Consider the following 24858-nt stretch of genomic DNA (forward strand, 5'->3'; position numbering starts at 1 on the left):
AACCTTTCAAAAGGGATTGAACATTTTTCCTCTTTTATACTAAAAAAATAAAGAGTAAGATTCTCTTAAAACTTCTTTATCAGGTAGGCAAATTATAATGCTTGTGAAAATATGTTAAAATGAATATGAAAAGAGATAGCTGTGGTGATAATAGAAGTATCTTGTACCCACCTGGCAAGCGGTATTCACGAGCTCATTATTCTAACAAAGAGGAGGGGAGGCCTTGGACTTAGGGAAGCCATTTACCAGGTGTGATAGCGCCTCACTGAGCAAATTCTATAGTTATTTTACCTTTTTAGCTGCCTTCCTCACCTAAGGAATAGTTACTCAGCCATAAAGGCAAAGTCATATTTCCTTCAAACTTTAAATATGACATTGGGGCCCCTTGGGAAGATATCATCTTTTATACTATCTTCCCTTGAAAGGCCTATGAGCCAAAAAAAAAAAAAATCTTTAAGTGGGTTTCACTTGCTAACTCAACAAAGATTTGCCCTGTGCCTATAATGCAAGAGGGAACCGTATGCCATATACCATGGGTGGTGAGACACGAGAGGTAGAAAGTGGCATCAGAAACCAGGCTAGGGGTGACCAGCCAGGGACAGGCTTCACACCAGTCACCGTCAGCTCCTTCGGCCACTCCTGTCTCTTCAGAATAAATTCACCTCTCTTCAACGATTTAAGTTCAGGTAGGAAAAAAGGCATTAGGTTCAATATACATGAAAAACAAACAAACAAACAAACAAAACACCCTTAGAGATGAGAAAATTTCATGGATAAAAAATTAATTGGAGACTTATCAGGAGTTGACTGTCAACCTATTTTGATATAAATGACCAATGCTGTTGACCAATGACCATTGACTCTGTTGTTCTAATTTATTTCAGGAAAATATTTATGATTGAAAAAACATAAATAAAAAATACATGAAAAATTAAACCGAGCTTGGCTTTTCTTTGCATATATAAATACTAGATGTCTTTGATTTTTTTTTAATATTACAATAAAAAACACTTCCCTGGTGGCTCAGATGGTAAAGAATCTGCCTGCAATGCGGGAGACCGGGGTTCAAAACCTGGGTTGGGAAGATCCCCTGGAGAAGGGAATGACTACCCACTCCAGTATTCTTGCCTGGAGAATCCCATGGACAGAGAAGCCTGGCAGGCTACAGTATGTGGGGTTGCAAAGAGTTGGACACGACTGAACAACCAACACTTTCACTTTCACAAACACAATATTTTAGAACTCAACTTGCATGGCATTGGGTCCAGTACTATTGGTGCCTGGGTTGTGACGTACAGAAAGGAAGATAAGAGTAAGAAGAGAGACTTCAAAAAGTCTACAAATAATAAACGCTGGAGAGGATGCAGAGAAAAGGGAATTCTCCTACACTGTTGGTAGGAATGTAAATTGGTAAACAGCTACTACAGAGAACAGTATGGAAGTTCCCTAAAAACCAAAACTGAGTTACCATATGATCCAGTAATCCCACTTCTGGGGCAGATATGCAGAAGAGACAGACATGCTAATTTGAAAAGCGACATGCACTGCAGTGTTCGTAGCAGCACTACGATATCCAAGACAGGGAAGCAATCTAAACACCTGACAAACAAATGGATAAAGAAGACGTGGTACATTTACACAATGGAATATTACTCAGTCACAAAAAGCAGTGATACAATGCCGTACAGCTTATCATACTAAGTAAACCAGAGTAAGACAAATATCATATGATATCACTTATATGTGGAATCTAAAAAAATGAGACAAGGGAACTTCTTTACAAAACAGAAACAAACTCAGAGATGTAGAAAACAAACGTATGGTTACTGAAAGGGAAGACGGGGGCATAAGTTTGGGATTAACAGATACATAGTATGGCACCCCGTTCCAGTACTCTTGCCTGGAAAATCCCATGGGCGGAGGAGCCTGGTAGGCTGCAGTCCATGGAGTCGCAAACAGCAGGACATGACTGAGCGACTTCACTTTCACTTTTCACTTTCATGCATTGGAGAAGGAAATGGCAACCCACTCCAGTGTTCTTGCCTGGAGAATCCCAGGGACAGGGGAGCCTGGTGGGCTGCTGTCTATGGGGTCGCACAGAGTCGGACATGACTGGAGTGACTTAGCAGCAGCAGCAGTACTATATATAAAATAGATAAACAACAAGGGCCTACTATATAGCACAGGGAACTATATTTGATACCATGTAATAGCTTATAATGGAAAAGAAGATGAAAAAGAATATATATACTCAGTTATATACATATATATGTATATAGATATATATAGCGGAGAAGGCAATGGCACCCCACTCCAGTACTCTTGCCTGGAAAATCCCATGGATGGAGGAGCCTGGTGGGCTGCAGTCCATGGGGTCACTAAGAGTCAGACAAGACTGAGTGACTTTACTTTGACTTTTCACTTTCATGCATTGGAGAAGGAAATGGCAACCCACTCCAGTGTTCTTGCCTGGAGAATCCCAGGGATGGGGGAGCCTGGTGGGCTGCTGTCTATGGAGTCACACAGAGTTGGACACGACTGAAGCGACTTAGTAGTAGCAGTAGTAGATATATATAGATATGTATATATTACTGAGGGCTTCCCAGGTGGCTCAGTGGTAAAAGAATCTGCCTGCCAAGAGACCTGGTTTGATCCCTGAGTTGGGAAAATCCCCTGGAGAAGGGAATGACAACTCACTCCAGTATTCTTGATTGGGAAATCCCATAGACAGAGGCAGCTGGTGGGCTTACAGTCCATGGGTTCACAAAAGAATAGGACATGACTTAGTGACTAAACAACAACAAAAAATTCACTGAACACATAATACATGGTAAAAAGCCTTACATATGTTATTTCTAATCATCACAGAAACTATAGTCAGGAAAGAGGCTCAGTAAAGGTAAATTATTTATCACTGAAGGACAATGTGAAAGTATTCTTTAAGAAAAATAGCACTAACACTAATTTTCAACTGAAAAACAAAGTATCAATACTATGGGAGTCACGAGGTGATTCCTCTGAACAGCTTGACTCTGTAAGATCAATGTAAGAATAATATAGACGATTTGATCCATCAGTAAGAGACAATGCGTACTTTTCCCAGAACTGGAATTCACCTTTTATATGTACCTTTCTTTCAAACATCAAGTTCTAACAGTGATAATAGAAAAAATTAAATAAAGTTTATTTTGTGCCAGATACTGTTATAAGCATTCTTGTACTTGTGCTAATCCTCTAAACTCTGTGAGGAAAGCACTAACATTAGCACCTACCTTGAAAGTATGAAGATGTTAAATAAATTGCTCAAGGTCACAAAGCTCGTAAGTAACTTTTCAAATGGGCTTGTTATGTTAGAATCAATCTATAGCAGGCAACAGAATTACCTGGACAGGTGTTAACACACAGGTTGGTAAGCTGCCCCCAAAGCTTCTGATTCAGTGAGTCTAGGGTGGAGCCCAAGAATTTCTATTTTTCACACGCTCCAGGTGATGCTGCTGCTGATTTAGAAACCATACTCTGAGAACACTTGCTCTGTAGCTTCTTTTTTTTTTGTACTCCCACCTAGCCATCCTGTTTTCAATGTATAAGGCTTTGCTTCAGGATAAACTCTCACCAAAATTCATACATCTAAGCTGAAAGAAAATGGCCCTCTAGTCATCCATTTATTGGATATCTTCATTTTTTTGTCTGCCCAGCACCTTATTCCCTCTTCTAGTAACAAGCTGGTCCCTTGGCTATTCAGAGGCCTTCTCTGATATATTTTGAACAGAAGGACCAGGGGAGTTTCTAGGATGTAAGCAAGAAGCTACCAGGAGTCACCTACTCTGTGGAGTGGGGAAACTGGTCTGAGAATGAAGTCATCACATGGAGAGAAACCAAGACAGCTTGAAAGCTAAGTTCCATTTGCTCAGGCCTCCAGAAATCCTCCAGTTTCTGTCCTTCCAGACATTTAACTGTTTAGCTCTTTCTTCTATTGTGTGAATTACCACATTCTCCTTTAATCAGTACCTCTCCCCTTTCTGCATAAGAAGCAGAGATGAGGAGTGGAGGAAAGAACATCAGCAGGCTCGGAGTCCTGGCTAATGCCTTCACCAGTAACAGAGACTAGTTCCCAGGTGCGAACCACAGGTATCTGCAGGGCCTCCAACAAGCCACAGTAAACCTCTACCGCTGCTGCGATCTGAACTTCACAGGAAGTTCTTCCCCTTAATTTCTGCCTGCACAAGGTCCACATATCCTTTGAGTCCAAACTCAAGTCCAATTAATGTTTCTAACTTGCTCTTTCTACACTAAAACCTCCCGTCTCTGAATTTTTCATATACTTAAAGTTTTACACTAATTACTTGGTGATTAATTTAATCCTTGGAAAGCTTTCTTCCTCTCATGTTTTGTGGGTTAGTCGTTTTTACCTCCTATATTTGAAGGTGATAGGGACAGAGTATAGGAACAAGGTAGGTGATTAAATAGTTAATCCCATTAAGGGATCAGAAGTAAAGGAGAAAGTAGGGGAGATGCCTATTTGTTAAAGACCACTCAGGAAAGCAGGTTAACTTAACCACAAAACCAAGCAGGTTTGCTTAGCAATAAAACCATGCAAGCATGAGGCATGCCCCCAAAACAATAAAACAATGGTGGACTGAGAGCCCCATCCTGCCCAGTAAGATCGGCAAGTTAATAATTCTCAGGACACGCTTCTCTGTGCACACTAAAAACAAAAACATAGGGGAAGGTGACTACACACTGAAACCCAAGACGATCTACCACATTTTAGTATATGTCACTGCCTTTTTGCTCATTTCCATTGTGCAATGACAGTCCCAGTCTGACCAGATAAGGACAAGAAAACTCCCCCACTGATGGGGAGGAGGAACTGATGATGGAAACATGATGTTTACTCAAGAATGAGGAAAAAGGGGATTTTTCCCCTGCCCACTTAACCTTTGATTACAAACCTGTAACCTACTAAGTTCTTGGTGAGCCACTCCCTTGCCCACTGGCTTGTATCTCTCTCACAAGAGTGCTATACTAATAAACTCTTTTCCTTACCTATTACTCTGCCTCTTGTGAAATTCTTTCTGCACCAAGAAGAAGAACCTGTGCTCTACTGAGTACAGAGACGTGTTCTGTTGGTTTCAAAGGCACTTGAAGACACCAATTGGGTACAAAAGTAATTGTGGTTTCAGATTGAATTTTCAATCAGTATAACTAGGCTTAAACACATCTTTATTAATCAAAATAAGAACCATTACAATCAACACATTTTTGCCAACGAGAAATAAGTTTATTCCTGCAGTGTAAAAATCATGCTTCAGGATTTCAACAAACTCTTCAAAAGCATTTTCTGCCTCCTGCTGGTTGTGGAAGCTTTTCTCCTACAAAAAAGTTGTTGAGATGCTTCAAGAATTGGTAGTCAGTTGGCGAGAGGTCAGGTGAATATGGCAAATGAGGCAAAACTTTGTACTTGGCCCAATTCGTTCAACTTTTGAAATGTTGGCTGTGCAATGTGAGGTCGGGCATTGTTGTGCAGAACTGGGCCCATTAACTTGTTGTTGACCAAGGCCGGCTGTAGGCTTTGCAGTTTTTGGTGCATCTCATTGATTTGCTGAGCATACTTCTCAGATATAATGGTTTCTCTGGGATTCAGAAAGTTGCAGTAGATCAGACAGGCATCAGACCACCAAACAGTGACCATGATCTTTGTTTGCTGCAAGTTTGGCTTTGAGAAGTGCCTTGGGGCTTCTTCTCAGTCCAACCATGGAGCTAGTTGTCACATAAAATCCACTTTTTGTTGCACATCACAATCTGATCAAGAAATAGTTCATAGGTTGTTGTGTAGAACAAAAGATGACAACACTTCAACGTGACATTTTTTTTTAATTTTCGTCAGCTCATGAGGGTCCCACTTATCGAGCTTTTTCACCTTTTCAATTTGCTTCAAACGTCAGATGACCCTAGAATGGTTGATGGTGAGTTCTTCAGCAACCTCTCATGTAGTTATAAGGGGATCAGCTTCTATGATTGCTCTGCATTGGTCATTGTCAACTTATGATGACTGGCCACTATGCTCATCTTCAAGGCTCTTGTCTCCTTTGCAAAACTTCCTGAACCACCACCGCATGGTACATTTGTTAGCAGTTCCAGGGCCAAATGCATTGCTGAAATTGCAAGTTGTCTCCGTTGATTTACAACCCATTTTGAATTTGAACAAGAAAATCACTTGAATTTGCTTTTTGTCTAACATCATTTCTGAAGTCTAAAATAAATATAAAACAAACAAGTAATAAGTCATTAGCAAAAAAAAAAAGTGAGAAATGCACATCAAAATGATGCATAACATAACCACATTTAAGAATGTATTCCAATATCAAACAGCAAAGTTCAACAGTGTAAAACTGCAATTACTTTTGCACCAACCTAATACAATTTAGGAGAAGGAAATGGCAACCCACTCCAGTATCCTTGCCTGGAAAATCTCATGGACAGAAGAGCCTGGTGGGCTGCAGTCCATGGGGTCGCAAAGAGTCGGGCATGGCTGGGGACTAACACTTAATATAATTTAGGCTTTAAATTGATTTCAAACTTCTAAAAAAAAAAATTACTTGGAGAAAGGTAGTTTTTCTCAAAATATTGTTTCAGAGTTGAATTGAGGGTGGGGGTGGGTAGCAGAGAGTAGGACTGAGACACAGAATAAGACATCTTGTAGGAACTTTCTGTGCTGAGTGATGAGATGGGAGAATCAAAGGTTTGGGTTTTCTTTCTGTTGTGCCTTCCAGATAAACCCTCCATTCTGTATGCATTCCCTGTTATAAGAAAGCACCAGAAAGTGAACACAGTTGCTCATCTCTGCCTGCCTCTCCAGATCCTGCCTATTCTGCAACCAACACACTTCCATTTCATCGTGTTCATTCTGGACAGAAGTCAAAAGGAACCCCTACCAGCTGGAATCACTTTCCCAGAACTTTGCAACTGCTTGTCTGCATAACTCTCAAGCAGCTTTTCATGTATTCATATTTTATTTCTCTATCTAGATGAGAAGTAAGGGTCTGATGCTTTTGGAATTCCCATTAATCTTAGCACAATACTTGTTAAATAGCAGGAGCTAGATTAATAAGCTGATTAGTTGGTTACTACAATATACCTCCAGATACTGATTTATTTCAAGAAAATGATCCCAGTTTAAAAAAAAAAAAAATGATGGAACTCCTGTTGTGCATTAGGCAATGGATTGGGTGCTGGGGAAAATAAATAATGCTTGCCCTTGAGGTGCTTAGTGTCCATATGGGGAGACAGACCCCTAATTAGATATTTTAATAGAATATGCTAAGAGCTTTGAGAAAGGCATATGGAGATGCTGTGGGAGTGCGGATGAGGGGCCCTGGCCCAGAGAAAGCTTCCTGGAAGAAATGACACATGAGCTGTCGTAAAAGATCAATGGGAATTAGGCAAAGAAGGGGAGGAAGAGGGTGGGAGGTGGGAGACAACAGAGCCTGAGCGGGGGTTTTCGGTCACTTTGGTGTTGCCAGAGAGAGAAAAATACGAGGTGAGGAGAGGCAGGGGATGAGGCTGAAGGAGGCAGGTGCCAGGTCAAGGAAGTCTTGCTAACACTAAGTAGCTGGAGGTTTGCTCCTGACACTGATGAGGAGCCCACTGAAGAGCTTTAAACAAGGGAGGGGCAAGGGCTGGGCAGATGTTTTACAGGAAAACAAGAATGAGGAATCCAATCACAAAGAGAAACAAAACTATTTTAACAGTCTGAATGAGGGATGATAAAGATCTAAACTACTCCTTAATAACAAATGCAGAGGAAGAGATAGACTTGGAAATACTCAGTCGGGAAAAACACAGCAACTTGGTAATTCTTTTGACTGGGGAGGTGGGGCGGTAGGGGGGGATGAGCCACCGTTGGCACCTGAATGATCCCTAGTGGCCCTAGCTTGGATTGCAGGAGAGGACAGGGATCAGGGGAACGGTGAGGAGGTGTGACTTGTCCATGCTGGGTGTGGAGGGCCTGTGCAGCATCCCAGGGACCAGCTGAGCAGAGCTTAAGCTCTAGAGTATGAAGCTCTGGGGGTAATCAGGGCTGGAGCCAGATCAGGTGGTCTTTCATACATAGAGATGGTCAGAGTCAAGATGATAAACAAAGGAGATATCCACATATGTCTATTATTTTAATTTAGTCTTAGTCCCTTACTTCTCATTTTTAAATTGAAAAAAGTATCACACTTTCAGACGTAATTATAGGAAGCATTTTAAAAATAAGATGAAGTTTTCAATGAGAAATTGATTTCAAAATGACAAACATGCAGCCTTTTGTCATATACTGGTGTTTAGGAACACTGTATTAACAGACGATGGCAAGTCACTTTGTCAGATTAACTCTATGTATGTTTCACATGATGACAATAACAAAGCACTTAGTTTGTCCCAGACACTATGTACAATATCTATATTAATTCTTGGACATTATGAGGTAGGTTTTATCACTATCATCTCTCTCTTACAGATTATGACTCACACTCACAAAAGATTACCTATCCAAGGCCAGAAAGCTGCCATGTGGCAAAACTGGAGTGCAAAGCAAGTGTGGCTCCATAGCTCCTAACAGCAAGAAGGCATCCAGCAGAAGTGCCCCTCCCTCACCTCCAGGCGTTTTTTTTTTTTTGGCAGCAGTAGCAGCAGCTGTGAGAGGATGGCCAGCAAAACAGCAATAGCCTTGATACTCCAGAAGGAGGCAGGCAAGCACAGGAATTTTAACACACACACTCAAAATCATAATTAATGAATTGACGTCTAAATGAACACACGCATCAATCTAGGTATTCACACTTATGAATCTGTGTAGCTAAAACCGAGTATTACTGCTGTTGGAGGGCAACTTGAATTTACATATCAAAATTTAAATTAGCTTGCTCTTTGGCCCAGGAATGTCTTCTGGGAACAAGGCTTTCAAAGATTTACACTCAAGCATACAAAGAAAAGAAACTGGGAGAAATTCTAACATCTGCTAATAGGGGCTAGTTAATTAAGTAATTCATATAATCATACAATAGCTTACAGCTTGTAAAAAGATGCACTTTGTATATACTGAAATAAGAGAGATCCATGACATAGTAAAAAAAAAAAAATTGCAGAATGTACATACACAGTACAGGCCCGTATGTACACAACCAAGCTACTAAGAGGGAATCACTTTAGGATGGCAGGATTAAGGGTAGGGAGGGTGAAAGAGGCCTAACGCTTTATTTTATATACTTCAAATATGTGCACACACAAATACATGTATCGGTGGACAGGTATTGCTTTGGGGGAAAAATTGTTTTCTAAATCCAGTGAGTCAACACTATGGTAAGATTACATTTAGCCACATGCACACGAATTAGGCTACACCTATACAATGGAATATCACGGCCCTACTGAAAAGAATGTCAGAACAGATGGCACCGATATGGGAGGAGATCATGAAATATTAATTGGAAAAAGGCACAATGAAGAAGAGTAGCCTGATCTCATTAAAAAAATACAAACCTGTATATTAATTCTGATACATGCAGATGAAAAATCCTGCAGTGTGCGACGAACTATGAATAACAGTGGTGATCTGGGGCACCGGGATTGGGGGATGGAAATGTGAGATATCTGACTCTCTCCTTGTATCTATTTGATTGATGTTTTAATTTTTATAATGAAAATTTATTACTTGGAAAAGTTACCTAATAAAACATTCTCATTTCATATTTTAAATATTTGGTATCACAAAATCTTCAAATAGGCCCCAGAAAAAATTTCAGATTCAAATGTTTACGAAATAATTAAAGGCACACTAAAGGAAAGGAAAGGAAATTGAAGTCACTCAATTGTGTCTGACTCTTTTTGACCCCACAGACTGTAGCCTACCAGGCTCCTCCATCCATGGGACTTTCCAGGCAAAAATCCTGGAGTGGGTTGCCACTTCCTTCTCCAAAAGGCACAGTAAAGACTGCTGCTAAGTCGCTTCAGTCGTGTCCGACTCTGTGTGACCCCATAGACGGCAGCCCACCAGGCTCCCCTGTTCCTGGGATTCTCCAGGCAAGAACACTGGAGTGGGTTGCCATTTCCTTCTCCAATGCATGAAAGTGAAAAGGGAAAGTGAAGTCGCTCGGTCATGTCCGACTGTTCGCAACCCCATGGACTGCAGCCCACCAGACTCCTCTGTCCCTGGGATTCTCCAGGCAGGAACACCGGAGTGGGGTGCCACTGCCTTCTCCAATGCATGAAAGTGAAAAGGGAAAGTGAAGTCACTCAGTCATGTCCGACCCTCAGCGACCCCATGGACTGCAGCCCACCAGGCTCCTCCATCCATGGGATTTTCCAGGCAAGAGCACTGGAATGGGGTGCCATCGCCTTCTCCAACAGTAAAGACTGAAAAACAACAACAAAAATACCTATGGCTGATTCATGTTGAGGTTCGACAGAAAACAGCAAAAGTCAGTAAAGCAATTATCCTTCAATAAAAAAATAATTGTTTTAAAAAAAGTAAAAAGTACTTCAATATATTTTCAAATCTCAGTTTTTCTCTTTCTTCCCACTCCCACAAAGTAAATTTAAGCCAGAGATGCTCCTGGTCTTCACTTTGGATGCAGTCACCTTCTCTCTGGTCCCACCTCCCCTCTCATGAACGTAGAACTCAGCTTTCTCTTTTAACTGAAAGGCCCCTCGTGAGACCCCACTGCCTTATGAACGAGGGCTCAGGCTCTCTCCTTACTGTAAGGCTGTAATAGGACTCTCTCACCTCTCTTCTACGTCTTCCACAGCACTCCCACCGCTTCTCCATTTTTGTGACAACCTCATCCCCTCTTCTAAGCTCTTGCCCATGCCTTCAGCATCCCTCTTCCCTTTTTTGATTATCTTTGGAGAAGACCAATTCAAGAACCTCTCATTTCTCCCAATGGTTCCATAGGAAAGCCCTGTCTTTTGAGAAACAAATATGGGTTTCTTCCTAATGAAGAACAGCCCACTTTGCCTTTTGCAGCATTCAGCATCTTCCGAGTCACACGTCTCAAAGGACATACTTGTGGAAGGACATACTGTGGAAAATGCCTACAGTTCTAGCCTGCAAGGATTATGATCAGCAAACATGCACCAAAATTCAAAGGAACCTAAGGGAGAAACAGCCTTGATTAGGTCAGCTTATGAATCATTCTGCTTTTGACAAACGATATAAAGAGAGGATTCTGAGTCACTAGTATCATTTGAATAAGGCATTTATGTATAAAGTCATATTTCTCCAAACTTTGGTTACACATAACAGAAAGCAGGTAAACTTGAGCAATAAATGGGAGTTTCCCATAAGATGTGGTTCTCGTCTCCAATAGGTAGAGGGACAATGGACAAGAAGCTGGAGTGAAAGTCCCTCTGTTTAATCATCATCTGAATTTGCAAGTGGATACGAAAGCAACCATTTACAGTTGTTTGGCGAGCCAAGATTCCCAGTTTGCCAAAGTGAGACTTAACATGGTTGGAATTCACTTGGAGCCGAGAAGCCTCCAAAAGCGTGTGATAAATTGGGATGCAGCTGTGCCCCTTTGTTTTCATCACAAAGTGGCTTGAATGACTCCACAGTGATATTAGATGAGCAATCTTAAAAGACCTTAAAAGCCAATGTTCAAGATCAAACCTAAGTTATGGCATAATACCTAAGAGTATAAAATACATCAGCTCTACTACACCATCAGCAGAGATGAGCTGCATCAAACTGTGAACACAGATAACTTAGCAATTCTTATTTGATGACTATGAAAGCAAATATCAAAGTGTTAAAATTAATACGAAGAAGGTCATGCATCTCTTTTTTCAAAAATCTATCTTACATAAAAAACAAGGAAATAAACTATAACTGAATAAAGACTTCAAGTTCTTAAAGAAAAAGATCTAATTAGAAACAAACATACTGCTGCTGTTGCTGCTAAGTCACTTCAGTCGTGTCCGACTCTGTGTGACCCCACAGACAGCAGCCCACCAGGCTTCCCCGTCCCTGGGATTCTCCAGGCAAGAACACTGGAGTGGGTTGCCATTTCCTTCTCCAATGCATGAAAGTGAAAAGTGAAAGTGAAGTCGCTCAGTCGTGTCTGACTCTTAGCGACCCCACAGACTGCAGCCCACCAGGCTCCTCCGCCCATGGGATTTTCCAGACAAGAGTACTGGAATGGGGTGCCATTGCCTTCTCCAACAAACATGCTACATGTAAGTAAAGAATCATGTATAGAATAAATTCTAAGCACAGCATTTAAAAGCACAATATACAAATTTCATTATGTTAAGATTTCAATACAGAAACTTTTGCTATGGTGTTGAGTAAATTCATGATATTTAATAGTATGTTGGGGAATTTGAAAAATACAACAATCAGCAATCAATTTGGTGACTTTGGTGTTCCCAGATGCCATTGGCTTGCTGTTCAGTAGCCAAGTCATGTCCGACTCTTTGCGATCCCATGGACTGCAGCACTCCAGGCTCCTCTGTCCTACCTCCCGGAGCTTGCTCAATCTCATGTCCATTGAGCCAATAATGTCATCCAACTGTCTCATCCTCTGTCGCCCCCTTCTCTTCCTGCCCTCAATCTTTCCCAGAATCAGGGTCTTTCCAATGAATCAGCTCTTTGCATCAGGAGGCCAAAGTATTGGAGCTTCAGTGTCTGCATCAGTTCTTTCAGTGAATATTCAGGGTTGATTTTCTTAAGGATTGACTGGTTTGATCTCCTTGCTGACCAAGGGACTCTCAAGAGTCTTCTCCAAGACCATAATTCAAAAGCATCGATTCTTCAGTGCTCAGCCTTCATTATGCTCCAACTCTCACATCTGTACATGATTACTGGAAAGACTATAAACTAAAGTTGCTCAGTCGTGTCTGACTCTTTGTGACCCCATGGACTGTAGCCCACCAGGCTCCTCCATCCATGGGATTCTCCAGGCAAGAATAGTGGAGTGGGGTGCCATTTCTTTCTCCAGCAGACCTTTCCAACCCAGGGATTGAACCCAGGTCTCCCGCATTATAGGCAGACACCTTACCATTTGAGTCACCAGGGACGTCTCTGGTCTGGAAAGACGATAGCTCTGAACTATTCAGACATTGTTGGCAAAGTGATGTCTCTGCTTTTTAATATGCTGTCCAGGTTTGTCATAGCTTTTCTGCCAAGGAGCAAGAATCTTTTATGGCTGCAGTCACCATCTGCAGTGATTTTGGAACCCAAGAAGAGAAAATTTGTCACTGCTTCCACTTTTTCCCCATCTATTTGCCAGGAGGTGATGGGAAGGGATACCATGCTCTTAGTTTTCTGAATGTTGACTCTTAAGCAGCTTTTTCAGTCTCCTCTTTCACCTTCATCAAGAAGCTCTTTAGTTCCTCTTTTCTTTCTGGCATTAGCGTGATATCATATGTGTATCTAAGGTTGTTGATATTTCTCCCAGCAATCTTGATTTCAGTTTGTGAGTCATCCAGCCCAGCATTCTGCATGATATACTCTTCATAGACAGCTTCCCAGGTGGCATAAGTGGTAAAGAATTTACCTGCCAATGCAGGAGACACAGAAGATGCCAGTTCGATCCTTGGGTTGTGAAGATCCCTTGGAGGAGGGTATGGCAACCCACTCCATTGTTCTTCCCTGGAGAATGCCATGGACAGAGGAGCCTGGTGGGCTACAATCCATAGGGATGCAAAGAACTGGACATGACTGAAGCAATTTGGCACACACACACACTCCACATAGAAGATAAATAATCATGGTGACAATATACAAACTTGACATACTCTTTTCCCAATTTTGAACCAGTCCATTGTTTCATGTCCAATTCTAACAGTTGTTTCTTGTCCTGCACACGGGTTTCTCAGGAGGCAGGTAAGTTGTTCTGGGGAAATGTTGCTTACTCTCTTACTACTACTGCACACTTCATAACCTGTTAATTAGCACTTAATTTTCCCTTTGCTTAGGGAATAATGATTCCTTCACCTAATACAACACAGGGCTACCTTAACAATCAATTTTATTTAATTAGCTAATGATCCATAGACAATATCCATCCCCCTATGAGTGCCTTATAGGTTCCATCAGAACATAATAACCACTACAATTTTTCAAGCTCTGCTAGTTAACTTTAATGCTAACATAAATGCAAGAAAATCACCTATATTAATTTTGGAACAATAAAGCTTTGAATATTTTGACCTTTGGTATGAAAATTTCAATCATAACTTTTAAACTTGCATACTAAGTGATTAGGATGTGATTTAAAATATTTAACATGAAATAGCAAAAGTGAAAGTTAAAGTCGCTCAGTTGTGTCCGACTCTTTGGGACCCATGGACTGGAACTCTCCAGGCCAGAATACTGGAGTGGGTAGCCTATCCCTTCTCCAGGGGATCTTCCCAGCCCAGGGATCGAACCCAGGTCTCCCACATTGCAGGTGGATTCTTCACCTATCAAGTAGATGTTAAAGATGCAAAGCACAAACAATAGAAACTAAAGTCTCATTTTTACTTTCTTTAAATTTCTAGAGAGATATTGGAGCCATGTAACCATTTTCCCTTGGTAAAGGAAGTAATTACAAAAGGTATTAGTTGACCTCTTAAATCACATCTAAACATCGACTATGGTTTTCAAAGGCAGATTCTAATTTGGAAATAAAACTTTCTATCAAGATCTTTTCTCTTTATATTTATAGATCAGAACATGCAGCAGTATTAACTATCAGTTTATTTTTTACAGAATTACATAAATTCATAATGGAATGGATTAATAAGGTATGTTCTCTATCTTCAGAGAGAATGTACATTACAAAAGACAGATAACTCTTTTCTAGTTTCTGAGCCTAAAAACAAGTTATACTTCATTCAAATAAACATTTTAAGCAGAAATTTATGAAATCTGGCTTGTGATTCTGAGGATACTGAAAAATAAAATTCTAGACATTCTAGGTGATAAAAATGAATTTATATTATACAATCACATATAACTTATGGTTGTATGTATATTACCATATATTAATTAATTTCATACACAGTGACAGAATGTCAAAGAAGCAAATAATGCACAGTGGAGAAAATGAAGCCAAAGTACTTTTCCTGATTGATAAATGTACGAAAGATATTCCTGTTCAAAATTTCAAACTCTTATTTCTAACTATTTAATAAAAAATACAATAAACTTTCAAAAAATGTTGGTCAAAATAATTTAGATAAGTAAAATAGCAAAATAACTGTTGAGGAAGTTAAAGAATTCACACCAAACCCTTAGACATAAAATTCTGAAAAGACAAGAAAATAGAAATCTTGATTAGGTGATCTGACCAAATAATTCCCAAATTTTATTTGCGGTTTATGGTTATCCAGTGAAAGGTTCAAAGAAATCATCCATTTGACAAAAATTAATGGGACAGCCTAAGATTTAATGCTTATTATATAAGTAAAAGCAGAAGAAAATAAACCAAGTTTGGTTAAAATCAGATATGAAGTAATCAAATAAAATGAAAATGAGGCAACTTAGCAATTGCATATAGGAAAATTTTAAGGAGTATAATTTTTAAATAGTGAGTGGAAAGATGCAGGCATAAACCCATCAGCAATAATGTGTTCCTCTGATCTTGGTGATATTCACTTTTCAGTGATGCTATAACTGTTATAACAATTCTGCATTTATGACAGCATTCATCTATTCAGTCCCTGAAGACAGTGAACTTAAAAGTAGTGTTTTCCTTTTTTTTTTTTTTTGCATTTACTAATGACATATTTAGTTTTATAGGCACTAGTCACAGATAGAACCTTTTTTATGTCTCACTGTGGTGTGTAATTTTTTTTTAATAACTGTATGCTTAAAATAATTAGTACTGCTGGATATAATCACTAATTTCCTAAAACTGCAAAAGGCAACTTAATATTTCTGCATAGCAGCTGTAATATACAATATTGCACAGAACTAAATTATTACAAACAGTGCCAGCAGTTCTCTATACACAGTACTTAAGATAATTATAAAAAATCATCTTCATTACTGCTTGCTAGCATTTTTTTAACAGTTTAATTTGGATAGGTTACAAAATACATTCAAATCACACAGATATAATTACTGTAAACCCAAGAAGCTATAAAATGTTCCCAACCAAATCCCTTTGACCCTGTTAATGTCTGTTCCTTGTTAATCTAAGGCAAACATTGTTTGTAGTGTGCATTTGTTATAGAATATAAAAAAAAAGGGGGGGGGGAGGAAATCCCTTAACAGTTGTTATTGATTCCAGCATTTACCGACTGAGAGTTAAGTGCTGTTTACAAAACAGAACAGATGCAGATGCTGACAAAAAGGTAAACAATTGTTGCATGGCTTCCTGCCAGATTCTGAACCGATATATTAAACTCCAAGTGAAGCACATTTCCCCTATGGATTGCACTTATTGCCACTTCATTTCCTATGTGCTCTGACTCTCTATTGCCATGCCTGGCACTAAGCTATTTCCAGTTCTTTGCTGACCCCTGAGGCCTGGTGCTACCACACACAGCCATTAGAGAAGGGAATTGCATGTGTCTGACACGGCCTGAAACCAATTATTTGATATTTTCTTCAGAATGATGCCCAACTCTGTTGGGAATGAGCAATCATGAAATAATTTACCTCCTGATTTAATTTTTTCCTGCACAAATTAGTTGTAGACTGAGCTGGCTATACACAGATGCTTGTGACATAGCTCTGTCTTATCAAGATGATACTTGAAATGAAGCAGGGGGATCTGAATTGAATAGGTTGGGGAATCCTGCTTTAAAGAGGCATTGACAAGTTTATCAGATATACTGATCACATGTACTCTCTGTTGATTGAAAATGACAGAACCTTAAAGAACTGTCAGGATAGCAGGAAAAAAAAAAACCACAAGGATACAAACCTTATCAGTGTATTTAATGTTTTTAAACCTCCCTCTGATCTCTGGTTTCCTTTTCGTGTCTCAGAAAACTTGGCACATGATTAAAATTTAACAAAAACTAAAAAACAAACTCACATTGGTACATAACTGAGTGATCATCACCAAATTTAGTATTTAGTAATACTGTTTTAAAATATAATCATAAATGTCAAGAAAGTATGCATTTTTTGTAACCCAAATTCCTATGAGTGCCTTTCATAGAAATAAAAAGGATTTCTATTTTGTTGTCTATATGTCACAGAAACAATGCAAAACATGAGATTATTTCTTATCAATAAACATAGAGCTTGTATAAATTTGCATATGCTTAATCTAAATTATGGGATAGCCAACTGTTCAAGCACTATAAAGACAATACAAGTCTCTTTAGAGGGATTCAGTGAACATAAAGCCTCAACAAAATCTGTGCAGCAATATCTTGTCTATAAAGTTGAACAAGGATTTTCCTCATTTTAACATACAGAGTCCATATTAGATCTTAGCTATTAAATCTTCTAGGGGCTATAATTGCTATATCTCCCCGCTTCTCCTTAGGTTCAGGCTCTACTAATAAGACCCATATACCAATAACCATGAACTTTATGACTTTTGTAACCATGACTAGCAAAAATTACAGGAAAAATATCCATTTAAAAGTACATACTCGTCAAACAGCTGAAGGATTACTATTTTATTGTGCTACTAACAGTACATTAACAATGATGATCAATGATTTTAGTACAGTTTGGAAAAAAGACATAGGAGGACACTATAAAACATTTTTACAATATAACTTTCTCTCATAATGATCATCATAAAATTTGGAGGCTATTTCTCTTCTTTTCAGGATAATTTTGCAAACCCGGTTGTCCACTCCAACAACTATTTTTTGCTAATGGAAATGCTAATACTGAATTTTAAATTTAAGATAATTTCTACTTTGGAGGACAAACAATGACAGATATTCTAAAATTAGTTCAGCATGACCATGTCATAGAAATTTAAAATATCAAAACTTCAAATTATTTGGATTTTCATATATCACTGGCATCATAATTCCAAGGGCCTTTTCAGATTCTTATCTCTCATTATCACTTTACCTGCTAACTTGGTACTTCCTACAACTGTATTACGGAAGAGATTAAACTAGTAATAAGCTCAGCAACACTTTTCTAAGTAATAGACAAGGGTTTTCTGTTTTTACTCAGTGTTGAAAAGAAATCTCAAAAACAAATATTGATAGGTTTTGAAGCAATCTAGTGCACTTCGTGGTGATTTTTTAGATTTCCATTTAAATATCCCGACATCAAAGTGCTTATGAATATCCTGATAAAACTAAAGCAAACTGGAAATATATGTATTAAACAAAAGAACAGATAATCAATTTTAAGAATGACAGAGGCAAAAGCCTTTCTGATTGGAAATTCATTGTAACTCTTATTAAATATTTTACCCAAAGCTAAGGATTATTTTCTCCTTTCCAAATATGAGGGAGGGATTGGTCTGACTCTCAAAGCTACAGCAGTTTCTCCTGTATACATACCAGTGCAGACAGATCTGTCCAAACTCGGAAAAGGCCAGTTTAGACAAGGAATTTTTAAAGTCCCAGGTGTAGAAGATTCAGATTTCCCCTTAGTTAAAAATCAATAAAGGTGGAGGTGTTATATGACAGCTACTTTGAGGCAGAAGATATTTGACTTCATAGATGTGAGACACTGATGGTCACAGATTTTCATATTTACATATAAATAACGATGTTGAAAACATTATAACATAACATATATTTGCAAAGGTGATTTTCCTAACGAAAAATTTTGAGGTGTAGTTACAGTCTGTTACAGTTTTCAGTCTTCCGTTAGAGTACATCTTTAAAGGGATCTTACCAATGTCTTTTGACTTATTAAACATTTCTTCTTGAAAGTTTATGAAAAAAAAAGTTTGCTATTAATAACTGATTAATAGTATAGTAACCAGAAGGCACATATTACATTTTCTGAGAACCCGAGGAAAAAATGTTAGTTAAACAACATTCAAGGTTACACTAATCCACTGGAAACATCTATATGTTAAACAAGAATTCAGGGATTCACGACCTATAAAACTATAAACCTGTAAACATTTTTACCTAAAACAACAAAGCTCAGCATTCACATTTATCCTTGTGTTTATATATCAAGACATAGAATGACATAAATAATGTTAGCAGGGGAAAGCAGAAAAGTTCTAGACAGGGTGTATTAGTTACTTATCAACTCACTTTCTACAGAACTTGAATTTCTAGCCTGCAACCACCTCCATGTGTATTACTCATCCACATTTTTTGCTCAGTATAGAAGAGCTGGAAAATAACTGTTTACTTTTAGAATAATCTTATTCTGAACCTTTTTCCAATAATTTGTTTAGTTACTTTCACTCTTCTCTTAATATGTCACATATTTTTAACTAGATAATGTCTTTTTCCAAGTTAAAAAAATAACAGTTTAAAAAAATCTCAGTATTTCAATCTCTTCTGAATTTTTAAAAATGTTATTGAATGGTTAATAAGGAATATAAATCTCAAGCTGACCTATGACCCCTCATGTATGGTAGTTTAATCGCTAAGCTGTGTCTGACTCTTGCGATCCCACGGACTGCCGCCTGCCAGGCTCCTCTGTCCATGGGATTTCCCAGGCAAGAATACTCGAGTGGATTGCCATTTTCTTCTCCAGGGGATCTTCCCCACCAAGGGTCGAACCCACATCTCCTGCATTGCAGGTGGATTCTTTACCACTGAGCCACCAGGGAAGCCTTCATTAGAAACTACTAAGTCATTTTTATCTATCATCCTTAGTAACTGAATGTCTTACAGAATATGACTAATAAAATATTCTTTCCACCTTTATGAAGAACACATGAGAGGAAGTCGATAATTGCTAATTGTTGCTACATGGGAGCAAAAATATTACCAAAGCGAAACTGCATCCCCTTTCTCTCTTACAGAATATATTTTCCATTTTTATTGCTTTAATGTCTTTAAAACAAAATTCAGAAGTCTCTGAAGATTTAATGTGAAATAATGGGGTCAGAAAACTAGTCACATATTTAGCAGAAAAACATTTTAGGTAAATAAAGATACATGTACATATGCAAAAATATCATGTACCTACCCAAGCACATAACAAATACCCTCTATGCACCTATACATACAGTCCTTTTCCTCATAGTTTTTAATCAAATAAATAATTTTCACAGATGATAAAACCTTTAGTAGGAAGAATTTTAAAACACCAACTCCTTAGGGGAAAAATTCTAGTGTTCAAATAACACTAGAATAATGAATTCTATTTGTTTATTTTCTTGTCAAGTGGCGCTAGTGGTAAAGAACTTGTCTGCTGATGCAGGAGACCTAAGAGATACGGGTTTGATCCCTGGGTTGGGAAGATTCACCTGGAGGAATGCATGGCAACCCACGCCAGTACTTTTGCCTGGAGAATCCCATGGACAGAGGAGTCTGGCGGGCTACAGTCCATAGTGTCACTCAGAGTCACACATGACTGAAGTGATTTAGCACACACACACGCATTTTTTAAGTATGGAGGTATAGTGGGAAGATACTCCTAACCTTCATCTCCACCTTGATTTGCTAACTAGCCGAAACGCTATAGTTTTTTTTCCACCAATGAAACAAGAACTGGAGTTGCTGCACTGCTTAATTTCAGATTGGTGATGGAGCAAAGGGAGGCTAAAAAAAAAAAAAAACAACCCAGATGTGGAAGCATCTTGCAAACATACTGCTAATCTTTAGGTTTATTATTAATTAATGATAAAAACGATCTTCAACCTGGCAGTAATTGCTTCAACTATTTTAGTAACAGTTACTTTTTAGGTTAACTCTGGTAAAGCCTTAAAGTTAAGTAGATTACCTACTCCTCTAGGAATAAAATGAGAGCCTCTTCTACATATTTTTTTATATTAAGGAAAAAATTAACATTATTATTTTCCTTCTCATGTGTTAATATGGAAGTCTTGGATTTTTTTTTTCTTTCCAAATGTTCCAGAGCAGACAACCCAGTGATGTAACCTTGCACTTACTATAACAGCTGCTTGCAAAATTCAAGTTTGTTTAATTTTATATGCAAACAATCAATATGTGTGTTGCAATTCCAGTAAGTCCAACACAAAAATGAGGATCTGTGGCTCATGGGAATTACTCTTCAAATTACAAAATGGTTTCTGATCTTGCAAGTGAATTCATTCAGAAAGAGATAGTATTTGAGAGAATAGTTTTGGTCATAATTCAGCAATGTATTTGAATTACAGTCAAGATACATCTCAGCAGTGGGCCTTTGGGAAAGCTATTCAGCTTATCCACCCTCAGTTTCTGTAACTATAAGGTAGGGATTAGTGTTAGTTAGTTGCTCAGTCGTGCCCGACTCTTTGTGACCCCATGGACTGCAGCCCTCTGTCCATGAGATTTTCCAGGCAAGGGTACTGGAGTGGGTTGCCATTTCCTTCTCCAGGGGACCTTCCCAATCCAGGAATCGAACCTGGGTCTCCTGCACTGCAGGCAGACTCTTTACCAACTGAGCTACAAGTGATATCCAGATTTTCAGACATGTTATAAGAATCAAATGGTGTGTCAATACATAAAGTACTTAGTAAGGTGCACAGCAAATTTAAAGGATCTAAAAAAGAGTATCTATTATGTAGCTGACTTTATATATTTGTAAATAGATAACAAGGAAAATTTTGAGGGGGCCTCCAAAATCACGGCAGATGGTGACTGCAGTGATGAAATTAAAAGACACTTGCCTTTGGAAGAAAAAGATATGACCAACTTAGACAGCATATTAAAAAGCAGAGACATTACTTTGCCAACAAAGGTCCATCTAGCCAAGGCTATGGTTTTTCCAGTGGTCATGTATGGATGCGAGAGTTGTACCATAGAGAAAGCTGAGCACCAAAGAATTGATGCTTTTGAACTGTGGTGTTGGAGAAGACTCTTGAGAGTCCCTTGGACAGCAAGGAGATCCAACCAGTCCATTCTAAAGGAGATCAGTCCTGGGTGTTCACTGGAACGACTGATGTTGAAGCTGAAACTCCAATACTTTGCCCACTTGATGTGAAGAACTGACTCATTTGAAAACACCTTGATGCTGAGAAAGACTGAAGACAGGAGAAGGGGGTGACATAAGATGAGATGGTTGGATGGCATCACCGACTCAATGGACATGAGTTTGAGTAAACTCCGGGAATTGGTGATGGACAGGGAAGACTGGCATGCTATAGTCCGTGGGGTTGCAAAGAGTCGGACATGACTGAGTTACTGAACTGAACTGAACAAGGAAAAATGAAGATGATTAATGAGAAAATATTAACAAAAATTAATGGTGAAATCATGTTCTGAGTAGTATCCTTTGCAAAGTATATACATTGTTCAAGTTTTTAGTGTAAAATAGAGCCTAAGCTATTTGTGCCTTACTAAAACTCAAGAATCAGAATGTCTGGGAATGAGTTTTAACACAGAAAACATTTTCTTAAATGGCATAAAAAATTTGAACTCTTATATAAAGGATGAAATGAAACTAAATAGCTCTAGCTTTCACCCTCACCTTGATGGATCACTCTGTATACTTTTACTATAGAGAAACAGACGGTACAGAAAGGAATTAGGTTGGGTGGAAAATATCCTCCTGGTTCATACAAAGGGAAGACAAGCCCACTATCTCCACTGATGGCATGGATGCATGAGCACATTCGAGAAGTCTCAAGAAGGCACTGTGTCATGTAACTGAACTGGCAGGAGGGAAGGCTTTACGATCAATTATGCCAAAACCCAAATCACTTTTGACTTTCTTCACAAGCTGAAAAAGAATACTAAAATTATTTACACAAGTTTAATTTGTGTACAACTGTTTCATTATTACATAGCTTGTCAAATTCTTATTCACAGACTCTTAAGACAATATCACTCACCCTATCATGCTTTATAGGCCTAATTCTGAGGCTTTTTGTACTTACAGAGGGGTTTTTATGGATACAGAAACACTTTTTCAGAAAAAGTATTTAGTCCATGCGTACTGTCTACAACATTGCAGAAACAAGCTGGTTCTTCCTTAGGAAAAAAACTCAGTCACTATTAAATCCCTGCTTCAAATACATGCCAGAGAAAAGGCATATCGATTTCTTTTCAATCACAATACAGAATAATATCGTATTTCCATTTCTTGCCTGTGATCTTAATTTTCAATGATCTGATTTAAAAAGCTACAATGACCCAAAAATCGAAATGAAAAATAAAACAAGAACAGTTGGTTGTGGGATCAAAGGGGAAGCCCCGAAAAGAATTTCTAGGAATAGCTTCAGATGTCAGCTGCAAGAAGAGACTCTACTTCCTGTTTTTGCTTAATCACAGACTCCCCTCTTCACCCTCCCAGCCTAGTCAAAAATGCAATTGCAGGAAGTGAGAAGTTTACACATTGTTCTCTTCCAAGTTGCACTGGGGGGAAAAAAGTCACACAGATAAAAACCTAAAGGATGTTTTGTATGTGTTACAGTTGCATACAAAGCCACACACTCAGCCAGCTAATGCAGCGGTACTGTCAGTCAGTAGAGAAAATAATTATGACAGTTTCCAATGACAAATTGTAGGCATAAAATCTGGTTGTGGAATATTTTCCAAGTCACAAAGTCACAGTAAGGTTAGAGTTAAAGCTTAGATATATTATCTAATATAACCCTTTCCTTTTATCGTTTATCAATAGAACAATACGAAGAGGTAAAATGACTTATCTAACGTTGCATAAACAAGGGGGTGAGAGCTTCAGACAAGCACACTTGACTCTGATAACTGTATTCTTCCCCTTTTGAGAACAAGTACTTATAAAGAAAGAAAGTACCAGTATTTCATTAAAGAATAGCAAGTATGATAAAAACAGTGGATCAAAAACAAAGTTAATCAAGAATATCATTTATCAGTATTTTCAAAAATGTTACAACAAAAACCCCTGAAATTGTATTATTATTTTAAAGGAATTTGTGATAACTGAATAAAGATCTAACTTTCTCTTAAGAATTTGTTTTTTCCCCCATTACTATTTTGTATTATTTGAAATTCCAGCATCTACTAATGTGGGGTTAGAAAACAACAAGCATAGTTGACATCAGAGATCTAATGGAGATCTCCCCCTCTGTCTCATGAACACAGCAGGGTCAAGAGATGTGTTATCCTTCTAGGAGACTTGGTCTCCTCTGCAACACTACCATACAGATGCTTCTTTTGTCCACACTTTGCATACTGGCCTCAGTATACTTCTAAATTTCCTTGCCAGCATCACTCAGCCATCACTCAGCCAATCACTCAGCTACTTGAGGAGTACAAGAGAAATTAGGGTGGTTTTGACTGATCTAGTTGATCACAACATTTCCAGTTGTGATCTGTGCCTTCCTAGTCAAAATTCTACTTTTATCTTGACTTGAGGGTCTTCTTCAAAGGATCTTTTCATCCCTAGAGGGATTCTGTTTCCCCTACTCCCCAATCTTCCTTAAACAAAATATAAAGGAATTGGGAAATGGGAGGGGTAGAGGCCACTAAGTTTTGACCTCTCATCCACTGCAGATCTTTAGAAACCTTCAAAACACTCAAAGCCCTGTATCATATACTCTTAAGTCTTTCTCCTTCAAGTTAACAATCACCCCAAGGAAAATTCAATGTAAGATAGACAGGGGATCATGACATTTATATTATGGTTGAAGTTTTCTAACTACATTCTTGCATATTAAAACACAGTGAATTTATCTAACTAAACTTTACTACACATAAACAATCTTCTCCTTTTCAAGCACTGAGAAAAGATGCAATATCTTCTCTTAAATCCAAAGAAAATACAATTTTAAAAGTAATTCAATAATTTAATCACTTAAAATTGTGATTATCTAGGGACTTCCCTGGTGTTCCAGT

The 24858-nt window shown here is 38.5% G+C and overlaps 1 protein-coding gene across 1 annotated transcript in view; it reads right to left on the minus strand.

Moving 5' to 3' along the window:
• KIAA0825 (KIAA0825 ortholog) overlaps positions 1-24858 on the minus strand; it is a 395065-nt gene that overhangs the window by 319229 nt on the left and 50978 nt on the right. The gene's annotated exons all lie outside the window — the stretch shown is intronic.

This window comes from Capricornis sumatraensis, chromosome 9 (genome assembly GCF_032405125.1).
Source record: "Capricornis sumatraensis isolate serow.1 chromosome 9, serow.2, whole genome shotgun sequence".
Classification (NCBI taxonomy): Eukaryota; Metazoa; Chordata; class Mammalia; order Artiodactyla; family Bovidae; genus Capricornis; species Capricornis sumatraensis.